The 14426-nt window shown below is 47.4% G+C and overlaps 1 protein-coding gene across 1 annotated transcript in view; it reads right to left on the reverse strand.

Moving 5' to 3' along the window:
- Positions 1-13953, reverse strand: part of RhoGEF3 (Rho guanine nucleotide exchange factor 3) — a 435033-nt gene extending 421080 nt beyond the window's left edge. Inside the window, exon 1 of the mRNA XM_050186860.3 lies at positions 13714-13953. The gene's annotated coding sequence lies outside the window, so the exon portion shown is untranslated. The remainder of the gene's footprint in view (positions 1-13713) is intronic.
- Positions 13954-14426: the final 473 nt, after the last annotated feature.

Genomic DNA, 14426 nt, shown 5'->3' on the forward strand with positions numbered 1-14426 from the left:
GTAGCAGTACGCAACGACGCCGGCAGCGCGAGCCCTCAACAGCAGGTGACGTTCATCAGTGCTTAAATCGCTGAACTCGAGCCCAGCATCGCGAGCTAATGTGTCGTTGTCAGGGTCATCCATTGCAACGAGCGTCGAAGTTGGCGTCATAAAATAAAGAACCAGCTTATCGTCGTGCGCTTTCCCTTCCGCTAGCCACCATATAGTTCCGCTTTCGCGCTGCTGTCGGCTGTCTTGGCTCTTTCGGGCCGCGCGTTTGCGTTTCGTGCAGAAAAGCCGTAGCGCCGTCTGCGGGAGCCGTTTTACTCACCGACGGCGCAACGTCACTATGAGACCATGACGTCAATACTCCTCGATCGGAGGGCGGGTGATTTGAACTGCGCTAGAGGTACGCGGACGCTTCAGAACGCATTTTCTCCTAAAATAAGTCTCTTCGCACGAAACAAGCGTTTCGAGGTTTCTGGGATGGTATTTTAACAGTCCACGTTGACTTAATGTTAACCTTTAGTGTCCCTTTAAGATCGATCCGTATGGGCACACGGCCTGAAAACAACACCCCAAGATGTCGCTGCCACCGCTGACGTTTCCATTTGCTTCTGCCGTCTTTCTGCGTATGCCTGCGTGCTTCCGCTGTGACGAAAAGCTCCGACCTAAGCGCCGAACAAACCTCACGCAGGATTGTGCTTTGTTTCGTCATAACCGACCACTATCACGCGGGCGTGCATGCGTCCTTTAATCAGACGCGGGAGAGACGCCTCTCTTAGTGCGCGCATCCAGCACAAGCACGCAGAGGGATCCGACTCGCGTCGCAACGCGCAGCCGGTGGATGCATGCACACAGTGTTAGCTTTACGCAGCAAAACGAGCCGTTTACGAGACCGCTTTCGATGAAGGTCGCGGCAGATCTCTCTCTCTCTCCCGCGGTCTCGAAGCGACGTGCGTTATATACCGGCGGGGCGCGGCATGCCCGGTGTGGGGGTTTGTTCTCCGACGAGAGCTAATGCCTCCGCAAACACGAAAGCGAAGAGCGGCAGGAAATGTGACAAAACAATAGCCTCCTATGGCGTAAGTATTATGCGACTCGCCCCCTCTTGCCCGCTACCATCACCGCCTATGTGCTCCTCATCGTCCCACTTCGCAAGTCGCGATTGCGAAGTGAATCTTTCACGTTTCAGTGGCTGTATCCAACTGGAGGGGCAAAATATAACGCTGCGAAGAAGGTCACTCCACCACGTGCCGGCTGCTCCTTAGGCCTAACTGGTTCGCGTGATGACAACCGACAGACAAGTCGGCCGCTCACATAAGAAGCCAACAAACACTGACACCAAGGACAACATAGGGGAAATTACTTGCGCTTAATAAATGAAAGAAAGAAACGATAAGAAGAAACAACTTGCCGCAGGTGGGAACCGAACCCACAACTTTCGCATTTTGCGGGTTCGGTTCCCACCTGCAGCAATTGTTTTTTCATCCACTTTAATTCCCATTAATTTATCATTTCTTTATTTCGTTTACTAAGCATAAGTAATTTCCCCTATGTTGTCCTTGGTGTCAGTGTTTGTTGGCTTCTTATGATATGACTAATAAAAATCGGGCCCCTCGGTTAACCGCCTGTCCAGCCCTATATATTAGCGCTCTTATTGGAGTCTCCTTATATTTTGGGGAACCAAGGTGTGACAAAACTCTGTTGCACCGGCTGTGGCTGGATGTCACGTTTACCGAGTCATTGTCATTCCCGTGACACCTGCGAATGTCAGAGCAACAAATAGCTGGATTGTGGTCGCAACAGACGTGTGCTCTAAAACAGACCAGAGCACTCGCTTGCTTCCTGCGGTCTACGCGCCTGCGAGCAGAGTGATTTCTTCGTCTCAATTAGGGAACTAGGGGAGTTAGGCTATGGTGGTGACGTGTGCCGCTTCAACATTGTACGCCGACTCCCTTACTATCTCTTTAAATCCATTTTCCCTAGCGCAGGGTAGCAAATCGGATTGTTTTCAAGTTGACGTCCATGCTTTTTTCTTCCCTCCCCTTTTCTCTCTGTCTCTCCCTCTACATCTCTCTCATCTTGAAAAAAAAATGTCGCTTGTAACGAGGTAGATGTCCCAGCCCATTCACTTCGTTATAAGGAATGTTTACTTTAGTTTGAATCATTTTTCTTTTTAGTTTGAATTTCTTGTGAAGGCCGCAAACAGATCGTGCTCAATAAGCTGGTAGCGTTCACTACCCCGCGATGTTATACCCGTTTTGGTCGTTATACCAGAAAATATTATGTTCCTAACGTTTTTAATTCTTTACCCAATGAACTGTACTTTATCTCATCAAAACGGACACTCAAACTGTACCTCAAAACCAATTATTCTTCTGTTTAGTTGTCATTAGAGCCCGTCCTAAACAAACAAGGATACACACCAATCTAGACCAAACGAAACTAATGGAAACTAGTGTGTATCCTTGTTTGTTTCACTTTATCTTTTTTTAGCTGGCAATGCGTTTGCTCGTACCTCACGTTTTGTTTGTGGTACTTTGCTTTTGTGTTGTAGCCTGCTTTTTCGTTGTAGTTTGCTTTTTGTAAATTGCTTCAGTTTATAGCTTGCTAACCCTGCTTTATTATTATTATTTTTTTGAGTACTTGTCGCTGACTGCTGGGTATAGCCCGACAAGCCTTCATGGCTTGGGCGGCCGGTTTTTTGAATGTGTAATATTTTAATGAAATAAAGGATATTATTATTATTATTATTATTATTATTAAGGATATGTAGCCTTCTTCTTCCTTTCGCCGCTTCAAACATACAGAGATAACAAATAAAATAGGTACCCTGAGCAAATGGAGACATTTCTTGCACTACGCATGTTTGAGCTCAAAGCGAAATACAGTTCCACATACTAAAGCACGTACTGAACACACAAACTTTCCTACTTACTCCTTCTCGGAGTGGCAAATCAGAAAAAAAAGTTACATTATATATGTTCCTTATTTCGCAATCAAATGTGTCCACGCTGAGATCTATGTTCAATGGAGACAAAAAAAAAAAAAAATTAATACGTTATGCGCATCGTACCTATTATTTCTTTTATCTTGCCAGTTGCAGTCTTTAACAGATACTATACAGAGAGACATCAACATTGAGTAGACGAGCAAGCTATTCTTTCAAAACTCTATCAGTCATTCTGTGGCGCAGAAGGCTTGCCAATTAGCGCTGAAAATGAAAGCCACAAATTCCCGTTCTGAGCTTTGCGCGTCATCTGTGTATGGCCGATGACGTCAGTGAGTTGTTACAAAATCACATTGTATTCTCTGGTATTCCCACCGTTTTCCGACAGGAGAAACAAATGACACGCAAATATTTACTATTTGTGTATAACTTAGAAAGTAGTACAATCATTCTTCGTTTATAAGCACTAAGCGTCGATCACACGTTGTCGAAATTCCATGCATTCCATGCGGTTGCTGCTTAGGAGAACAATGCCTACCGTACCTGTAAAAAAACAGGTACGGTAGCCAATTAGCTGGTCATTGCAATAAATGCGCATGTACTCCAGCGTTCAGTGTTACAGGTTTCTAAAGAACGCAAAAATAAAAATAGAGAATTGCAGAAGCTTATTGCATTGTTAAAGCAGAAGATAAATGTGTCAACGCAGCGTCACAAACAAAGCTTGAGATAAACATTGTGGATAAGCCCTTCCTTTACTTGTAGGCAGTATGCATGCCTTCCAGCCTTTTGGTTATTGCTGGTGTGTGTGTTTTGACATCTTATAAAGCTGGTTGTTCCTACAATGAATTTTTCAGTTGGCTGTACAGCGCCTGTCCTCTTGTGTTTGCTTTCAACTTCTGTCCTAGTCTTCCAGCTACTTCAAGTTATACTCAATACGAAAACGTTTATTTGTGCTGTCCAGAGATACACCTCTTTAAGAGTAACGCCAAACTAGCTAGGTTGAGTCAGGCTCCTTTAGAATCAAATGCAGTCTTTCTTTACCGATAAACAATTACCTCAACTCGATTAGACGCTGTCAAAATTCATTAGGTCGCGGCAGAGGTGGTACGGACACATCGGGAGGAGGAGGATTCACAAACTGTATTTCGTTTTTGCGTCTTTTATTAACTTACAACGTCCCCTGTGAAGTTAGTAGCGGAAGCGCTTCGCTACTGCAGAAGCATAACTTGAAGTGCAGCCTAATTTAATACTGCGATTCCGCGGCTTTTCAGAAACCGTCAATAACGATGCGACTATGCTGGAATTGAGAGAATATATTTGATACCCGAGCACAGATAGAATGACGCTTTATTTGCAACGTTCTGTGGGTACACACAGCTCCACCACGCTCCAAACTGTCCAAAAGGCGGACTCGAGTCACGTGATAGAGGCGCGCCGGGCCGGTGATCCCGGCTGCACAAGGGGGGGGGGGGGGGGGCTTTGTGCAGCGCCGAACAGCATTTTATTTTTATTTTTTATTTCTTCTTTTTTTTTCTGCGAGAAGACCGAATAAAATAGAAATTCTGCTGTCAACCCCGCAACTGTCTCGCCGACGGCTGACACCTGAACATCAGCCAGCAGGTGGATGGTGTAAGGGTGCGAAAAGTGCACAGCGTAGTAGCAGAGAACGGAGTGTACAGCACGAAAAAGAGAAGTACAAAGGAGCGAAGTCTATAGTTATAGTCGCCAAACCATTGTGGAACGGACAGCGGAGAATAGCGCGCTACACAAAAGGACGAGAACCGAACAGCACAGACGGCTGAACTAGGAACGCATAAGCTCGTTTGCGCTAACCTAGTTCGCCCTAACTGCTTGCACAAAGCTGGGTCCCCTTGTCGCTACGTTGTGAGGACGAAGGAAGCGCGCGAGTCTACGTAAATTAGTAGGACACCGTTGCTCTAGACGTTTTTCAGAAAACTATAGGGTTTCAGAAACGCGCTGTTTTCTAAGCAACTTGTAACGATACACAGCACAGCAGTATGTATTTTGCAACGCTCAGAATGCGTGCACGAGGATCTTAACTGGAGATTACGAGGGTGTCAATAGTGTTCAAAAAGAAAAAAGACGGTGCGACACAAGGCAACTCGTTATCGTCTACTTGATAAAAAAAGAAAATCTAAAAATAGAGAGGAGGGGGGACGCGTGCAAAGATTTTATCCGTAAGACCTTGACCGGCAAATTCGCCTCGTGCAGCTAAATTATGATTCGAGTTCAGCGTTCTCAGTTTGTATTCTGTTTTCCTATTCTATTCTCTTTCTACATTAATTTTCTCCGGCGCTTTCCTTTCTTTTTCGGTTGATCGTTTTTTCGGCGTAGACAGCTTACCGTTTTCTTTTTTTTTTCCCTCTCTGAATTTCCGGTTCCGTTATTTTTTGGCGCTACAATTTGCTGCAGCACATCCTACTCTTCACTGTACAGTTGCATCCAATACACAGAATAACACATATTAAAATTAATTCTGGGGCTTTACGTGCCTAAACCACGGTCTTATTAGAATACGCCGTAGTGGCGGGATAGGAAGGGAGGGGGACTCCAGATTAATCTGAATTTTGACCGCCTGAGGTCCTTCATAAACGCGTATTTAAACACACGAGCGTTTTTCATTTCTTTTTTTTTTTTTTAGTTTCGATAATTTCGCCCACATCGAAAGCGGTCAGAGCAGTGGGGATCGAGCGCGCGACCTCGAGCACAGCAGAGGAACGCGCCATTGCCATAGGGTTATTCCGCAGCATTCGAGAAGCCGTCAATAACGATGCGACTATGCAGGAATTGAGAGAATACATTTAACATCCGAGCACAGATAGAATGCGCTTTATTCGCAACGTTCTGCAGGTACATACAGCTCCACCGCGCGACATGAACAGCGAATTTTCCCAGTTCATACACACCGCGGTTAGGCCCAGCGCGAAGACAGCAGGGACCCGGACCAACAAGCTCTCCCGACCCACTCTGCATGCGTACACATCTCCGCTCCCCGTTTTTGGTCGTAGCAACAGGCACAATATATGCAAATAAGAAAAGAGTGAAGATATACTCGGGCGACAGGCAGGTAGGTGACCTGCATAGATTTCGCCAGGCTACCATTGCACCGCAGCACGCGTAGGATCGCAACCACGCGTCGACCTTCGGCTTAGCTCTCCGGCAAATTTTCTTTCAATAACCTTTTTCGGTTCAAACTGAATCGCGAAAAGAAAAGCAATGCGGCGTATATTTTTTTCGTTTTCAAAGCGAAAACGCCGAACTATAGTTACCATACCCTGCTCAACAATGATCTTGCAGTCCGTCGAGTACTATACCGATCTGAGGCGTTCGGTAAGGCGTTTATGGCACGCATAATGAAAACTATTATCCTGCACAGGTGATATGAGCTCCTCATTTAATAAACCCGGATCACGTACACTCGTGCCGCACAGTGTTAAGTGCGCTCAGCGCAGCAGCGGAGCGAACTGATATCGCTTCGCGCTACCCAATTGTAATGGATTGCCTTGGGAGTCGCGCCAGGTTTCATGCGTCAGAGTACAATGTACTCGCACATAGTGCTGGAAAGTAACAGCCAAGCCTATGGGAGCTTTCCTGCCCATGCCACTCGGAACTGAGTGAGTAAGCTTCCGCGACAACAAAAACGATCGCAGCTTCTTTCGCGGGGAGGGACTTTTATTCGCGTGAAGCAACTTTTAAACAGCAGGCGAGGAGTAGTGCGATGTTTTAAGAGCAGCCCAATAAACCCACGTATACGCTACCGCACTGCAACACGTCGAGGTCCTCGTTGTGCACGACTCGTGAGACGCAATTCGCAAAACGATGGAGATCACGACACCGGTTCCTGACGGGGGACGAGCACGGCCTATATGCTGCTCGGCAACCTCTCTTCCGTGTTCCCGCCGCAGTGGCCTGGCTGGGCACACAGCGTCTCGCGTTTGCAAATTGCGATCGGGCCGGATCAGCAGCCATTCACGGGACGAGCCTCAAGCATTACCGCATAAGCGGCGTTCGCACCCTGTAGGGGTTGAAGGACGGACTTCGGGATGAAAAACAAACTTGGGAGGGTTTATTTTACATTATATACAGAGAGGTGAGAGTCAAGTAACAGTCGTACAGTCATTACGGGCCGGCAGCAACTCGGACGCTGCGGCCCGCCGCAAGAAGTTCGAGAGAGGTGAATCAGGGAATGCTCTGGTCTTTCTGGAATGCTTCTTTTAAACCCTTCGAGGACTGGAAGTCGCGTCATGTTCGGCCAATGGGAGAGCCCGCTCCGATGACGCCACCTTCGGCCAATGGTAGGCACCCGTGCGGTGATGTCACACCCGGCGGCTCCCCGCGGTCTTGCCTTGCTGTGGTGCAATGCTCTCTTTAAAGGCGGAGAAGGGGCACGATTGGGCTCCATTGTCCGAGGCTCACCTGCTCCCGGTGGTACGGCCCCGCTGTGGTGGCAAATGCCTTCTTCAAAGGCGACCGGTGCGACGCTGCCAGGCCTTCCCGGTACATCACAGCCGTCTTGTTTCGGGACCCACTTTCCTTGCAACAATGCCGGGCGATCCCTTCGATCCCCCGCGGCGTACGAACTTGTTGGCACGTGAACTTGTTGGCTCGAGCGATCCTCTGGAATGTGTCATCCGTGTTTCTGCATCCCTTACTTAGAAGTGGCGCGATTCGAAGTGGTCTGGGGAATTTGAAGTAGGCTCAGGAAACAGCTCCATATCTAACAACCCTTCCCGTCGCGCAGCTATGGGACAATTGCTGTAATCATCGCCTCGCGTTCGTACTTCATCCTGCCATTACCTGGCGGTGAAAGTAACCTATTACACCAAGTAAACTGCACCAGTCGCTTCTCGAGCGTACCTGACAAGGGAAGTAGTGAGGAATGTGTCCCAGCTAACGTCAGCCAAGCTGTTCAATGAAAAAAAGAGTTTAAAAAATAATATGCAAGATACAATTATAAAACCCGACGGTATTATATAGGTCGTCGGAGGTCTGACGACCAAGTACCGCAGGTCCAACAATTATAACTCGCAACGTGTTTTGTTTTTCTTCATTTTTTTCGTTGCGCATCTTTGCTAAAGTTAGCTTACATAGTATCGTCCACTTTCCTGAGCAACGCCTTCAGTATTCAAGGCATCACACTTTAAACTTTTCCTCGGCTTTATGAAGGATAAGTGGGTTATATGACGCTTACCACATATATCTGTTAATAGCTGAAAAATTAACCTGCAGGCATTCGGCTCAAATTGAAGCTGCCATGTGCAGTTGAGTAATATATAGCGGCATTATTTTCTCTCTCACAGGCATATATTTATGTCCACTTCCGGCGAAATAAAAAAAAAAGATCGCGGTCATTAACAAACCCTGATACGCATATTCCACAACGGCTTCCCACAAGGGATCCGTGCCACGCATGTGACAAATCAACGCGTTTATTCAAGGGACATTAAACAGGAACACTATATCAGTCTATATTGATAAAGTATTCGTTCAACCAAAAATATTAAAAATATCCATTTTGGTCAATTTAGCAGCAAAAGGTTGCATATTAGAAGAGAAAATGAAGGTCAAAGTTCGTTTTCTTCCCCCGTCCGAACACGAACGCCGCAGCCCATCCCCAATGTGTCGTCACAGATTTCAAAATATATTTTTCGCATTTTGACCATCGTGGCTCAGTAGAAGTTCTTGAACCTTGCCAGGTTATATCTTTGGCTCTTTCAGAACACACGGCGCTCCACAAGCTTGACCGAGAAAAGCTAAAACCATAGGCGCGAGTAGACGCCGTCAAAATTCATGACGTCACGGCGTACTGGTGCGGAAACTTCAAGGCGGCGGCGCCACCAGTCTATCGTTTTTTTTTTTCGCCTTTTTCTCTCTCCCGCCAGGCCTCCTATCACGGCAAGAGTGACTTTCCTTGCTATTGTCAGAACGGTAATTTGCTAATGCAGCTCAAACATTTTTCTTTTTTCATTGGCGTGCCTGTAACACATGTACTGCTAGCATAAGGCTAAGAGAATAGAACGCAGACAGAAAAAGAGAGACTGAAGAGCACAGAGTGCGTGCAAAGTCTTTTGGACTTCCACCCCACCCCAAGCTCTTTTCACGATTATTTTTCCTCACTTAAGCCCCATGCGGAGTAAGAAAGAAAAGAAATAAGTAAAACGGCGTCCTGCACTTTACCAAGCTTTCCTTTTTCTCGTCTCGCGTCTTCAACACAGTGCTTGTGATACTCGGGAACACTTCGGTTTCTCCAGCCGTGCTGGCAGGATGAGGAAGCTCCGGAGCGCCACGTATAACAGCCGAAGGAAGAGTTTGTTAGCTCCGCAAGCAAGCGCCAACGACAAAGACGCCCCATCGGTGTCTGCTACCTTCGCTCGCTCGTCCCACTACTTGGAGGAAAGCGGCTCTTATTGCGCGAGCCGCACTCACGTTCACGCTTCGTCTCCGAGCACACTCATTTTCCAAGCTCACTTTTTTTTTTTCCAAGCACAACTTTCTCGCTGTAGCTAGACGTCTCAGCCGGCGGAGACGAGCTCTGTTACACAAAGAAAACGAAACTAGGACAAGGCTAAGCAGCATAGCAGCAGACGATTGAAGTTGAAGCTTGCTTGTATTTCTGGTTATACACGAGAAAGATTGAACGTAATGGGGCTGGAGCGCCAGACTGGGCGCCTGTAGTGCCACGAGCACTGCGATGAACCGCAGAAGGCACAAACTGCGCGAAAATAATGAAATATATAGCATCAGAACAGTAAACACTGCAATAACATCTTCGGCGATTAAAAAAAAAAATGGAAGCGCACTACACCAAAGGAGACGACGACTACACATGTAATGAGCCTAAAGAACCTTGCGCTGAAGCTGTATCTCCCGCATACTATCAACTCGAAGGCTAATGCAAGTGCGCCTCATAGCGGCAGCAATGTCTTAAAAAAGAAAAAAAAAAAGCCACTAGAACTAAAGCCAGGCTTCCCCCCCCCCCCAAAAAAAAAGAAGAAAATCACTTTCCGGCTTTTTTCCGGACCTGCAAGCGGGCAGCTTTTCCCGGCGAACAGTCGAGTTTCCAAAACACTCTGCGAATGATAAGATTTGTTGACGGGATGCCAAGACCGGAAGAGAAACGATCACACTTTTCCTTTCCAATCTGCGGCGCTTTGAATCAACAAAAACGACATGTCTGCTCACGCGCCCCTATATAGTGGTTTCAAAACTTCATACAAGGACCCAGGATAGCACCATAGCTGCTACGACACAACCGCGAATTGCAGCTCCTGGTTGATAGACGGCCTGAAAAAAGTGACAAGCGAGGCGGTAACCCAGAGGCGTGTGTGTGTAACGCGAGGAGACGACGAAATCAACGAGACGGGCGAGAAGATTGCCTTTCCGCACGCGCTTCTGCTGCGGGCGAGTCCGGGGCCCCTCGGCGCAACCGTCACTAACAACGCAAGCGCTGTGGCAGGAGCAAGTATTGCGCATCTGGGACTAGTCAGGTCCTCGTAGCCGCGACAGTGTCGCCTTCATCTCAGTCACGGTCCGCATGCCTTGTGTAATGTCGCCGTTGATGACCCGAGTCGTTGATGACACTTGCGAGTCCCGTGCTGTGCTCTGCACGTGAAGTTCTAGAGACGACGGACCGCGACACGAACAGTTGGCAAAATGTTAGCTGAACGCTTTTAATGTGAACAAATACATCTCAAAGCGTGAGTTTCGGTTGGTAACGAATTAATCGTAACTCACGGTTACAAAATTACAGCGCCAGAAAAAGACGATGGAACACCGTAAACGACTGAACCAGCGCTGGCTTCCAGCTACATTGCTTTTTTTTCTTCTCCGAGATCGACGTTATACCAGGTGTTCCTTTTTATGCGGAACACTTTGTCATAAGAGAAACTGTCGCGCCTAGGCCCCTGCCGTTCTTGCAGATAGGCTACGTGGATTGGCGGACCTTAGCGCCAAGGAAAGCTTCAACGATAATTGTGCTAATTACGTAACTGTGCTAATTAATTATTTACTTTAGGGCACATGTAAGAAAGCAATATCGAATATATATATATATATATATATATATATATATATATATATATATATATGCGGCACGATGGTCATACAAGAAGACCGTACTGCTGTACTACTGACATAGACATGAATTCTTTGTATGAATACCAGTACATTTTTGCCTCGTTTTTGTTCCTTTTTTTATGCTTCTCATTACGCGGGATATGTAAAAAAAAAAAGGCTGTCGAATCTAAACATCAGTTCTGTTTGCACATAGGCTATAGGCGGACATTAGGAACAAGAAAATTGTGACTAATTTCGCTAATTGCCTAAAATGTGTTAATTATTTTTTCAACTGTGTACTTTAGGGCAAGTGCTATAACTGCGAAACTAGCGCCACTTTCGAGATGTGCGTCCCCAACATCTGCAAAACATTGCCTCAGTGTTCGATCCAGTTAAGATTGCCGCGAACTGTTAGGGTCACGCGTTTTGGAAACTGTACACTGGGACTGCAATGCATTTCGTATCTCGAAAGTGGCACGTCACAGGATTTCTGCTAAGCAAACATGACTTCACTGCTCTTTGGCTTCAATTTCGCTTCTTATATATATATATTACTACACACGATCATGCACGCTCTCATGAGGCCACATATGCGCTACAGTGTACTAGAATATATATACACTGTATATGCGCTGAGTCAGACATCAATGGCTTTGAGACAAGTTATGCTGAGCTTCCATAGTAGTAGTTACGAGAGTTAGACGTGACGTCAAAATGAACACGTCTGCGGAAAACACTATAACAGGTAAAGCACTACTGGAATGATTCTTGGGAAAGTGGAATGCAACCACTTATATCTGTGTACACGAACAAGACGACTTTTCCAGCCCTGATCGTCGACGTCGGGAGATGCACGCGAGCGGACCTTGAATGAACCGCCGGCTTTGTTTTCGTACTCATCTCTCTCTGGCGCTCTGCGGGTACCACGAAACCATTAAATGCACTAGGCTTTGACTTTCTTCGCCGTCTCTCTCTCTTCGCGGCACGACATGCCATTCCAACCCCAACGGTCACACATTGGTACAGGGCTGAAACAAAGTGGGTGGTCGCTCACAGAACCCACAAAGCAACAATTGCATACGGTTGACGACGCGCAAGGATGGAAACGCGAATTTCTACCGGAAGACTAAAGAAAATAAACAGCACGAGGCACGGCGCCCCGACATCAGGTGCAGTTGACTGGCCCCAAAACAAACAAAAGAGCTAGGTACGTCCGTCCATTTCGACGAAATTGTCCGAACTCCCACGGCGCCTCCACAAGATATTCTACTAAAGAGCGCCGCGAACTCGAGTCACGCCCCGCGCAGTTACTGACCGCACTTGGCAGACCCAAGGACGTGACGGGAGAATAAGCGAGCAGGCGGTTGCAGCCGCGATTCCACACAGAGCGCGCATTGTTGTCGCCGCGATCCTGGCCGATCGTGACAGGTGCACTGTATCAAAACGATGCGGTGATCCTACTGGCAGCCGACACCGCGCTGGCCGTTGGCTTGGCCGAGCGCCAGTACAGCGCGAGGGGAAGAGGAGTGCGAAAGCGAAATGCCCCCGCCTACCTCACAGACGAAAACGGCTGAAACGAAAACGTCCCGTATGAATCAGGTGGTATGCGCTTCATCCGCCGCGTTGTACACGCTTTGAGAAAGCTGCTTACGCGTTTTGCGCAAGCTGTTATCTTCTGTCATAGTATATCTTTTTCCTCGAAGACGGCTTCTTTGAGCGCGCGAGGAATGCTAATAAGTACAGAAAGGCAACGTATCGCTGGCGATGCCTTGGGAGTCGTAAAATGCTTACCTGTACAGGAAGCGAGTGAAAGGGAACACCAGAGAAGCTCGACAATTTGTTCGCGCGAGTTTTCGGAATCTGCTGATGTCACGTTCCTTTTGAAAAGGCACCGCAAGAAAAAAAAAAAATCGCCTCGGTGTAATTGATAAGTGAACAACAAGCGTGTGCCTTGTAGTGGTGCGAACTGAAATTGATGAGGATCCGGATCAACTCTCCCGTGGGTCCCGAGTCAGCTGGATTTTCAGAAGACATCTGAGGGAAATCGTGTCAATGATCACGTAAACACAGAGAAGTCCTCATCAGTTGAGCTCTGTACACAAGAACTACACTGACCTATACAACATGTACGCGTACGCCGCGCGACCCCCACAGCCACGTTCACGACTGAACATGTCAAAATATGTGCTAAAGCAGCATTGTCGTTCCGGAAGAATGTAGACAAAATAGTGCGAATGGGGCATGCTGCAGCGAATTTGAATGTCGGGTGCCACTTCATGCGCCGGTGCAGTCGGTTGAACTTGAATTCTTCGAAATTTCGTCACTCCAGGCAAGTCAGAATTCATTCATGTTTCCACGTTTCTGACCGATAGTCGTTTCGACACGTTTAAGATAATTTACTTCACACTGGAAATTAAACTTACGCGCACCGGCACAAGATCACCTTATTGAAAAGTCAAGCGAAACACGTGATCGCAAACTGGACTCGCGCTCAGCCGGGCATCCCACCAATCTTGTCGTGAAATTTCAAACATCAGCACAAGGCCGCCACTGCGGTTCCTTGCTTCCACAGAGTCCACACACCACTTTAGAAACACCTGCCAGGCAGGAGCTTCGCCTTCCCATAAACAACATTCCAATGCGCGCCCAAACAAGGATCTCCCTCGACAACAAATCCGTGATGACAACCTGCCGCCGGCTCTTACCTGGTGTGTGGGCCGGTGACCAACGCGAGATGACGGGATGACGGTGTCTTCGCCTGGTTAATAATCCTCGTCTGAGCAGTACATCCTCTGAAGGTAACTCCAACCACAATGCTTGATATACGTCGGTGGTCACATCGCAGGGATTCGCACAAGCACACGAGAAACAACACGCTCAGCACAACCTGCGAGCCAACGTCGGTGACTTCACGCACGCCTGCTCGACCAGCCAACCTTCTTTCGCTGCTGCGCGCCACTCTCTCCAAACTCGTTTTGCAAAATAGCCGCGTGGGGCGCGACCGCGCTCGAATGAAAACGAAACTGCGTTCTGGCGCGTTTCGGTTTCGAAATACTAGCGGCGATATTGAACTGCGGTAATCATTTTGTCAACACCAAGGCACAACAGCTGAGTAAAAAGTCACAGTTATTTGAAAGAAACGTTGGCCTCACAGAAGTATGCGTTGCTCATTTCATACAGATGAGAACAACATATACACCGCTGCTATGCTGCAGTTTCTGCCAAACCACCGGACTTTCTTTAAAATCCGAGTTCCTACAATTCACTGTTATTACGATATAAGGGAGCAAATTTCACTGCTGTCAGTGCACACAGGCATATCTGCCGCTTTCTTTTGCGCACTATGGCAGAGACAATATTCCAAATCATTAGGCTTGCTTCGTATCGATGACGGATTTCGCACAAAGTCGCGGTTATT

This window comes from Dermacentor andersoni, chromosome 2 (assembly GCF_023375885.2).
Source record: "Dermacentor andersoni chromosome 2, qqDerAnde1_hic_scaffold, whole genome shotgun sequence".
NCBI lineage: Eukaryota > Metazoa > Arthropoda > Arachnida > Ixodida > Ixodidae > Dermacentor > Dermacentor andersoni.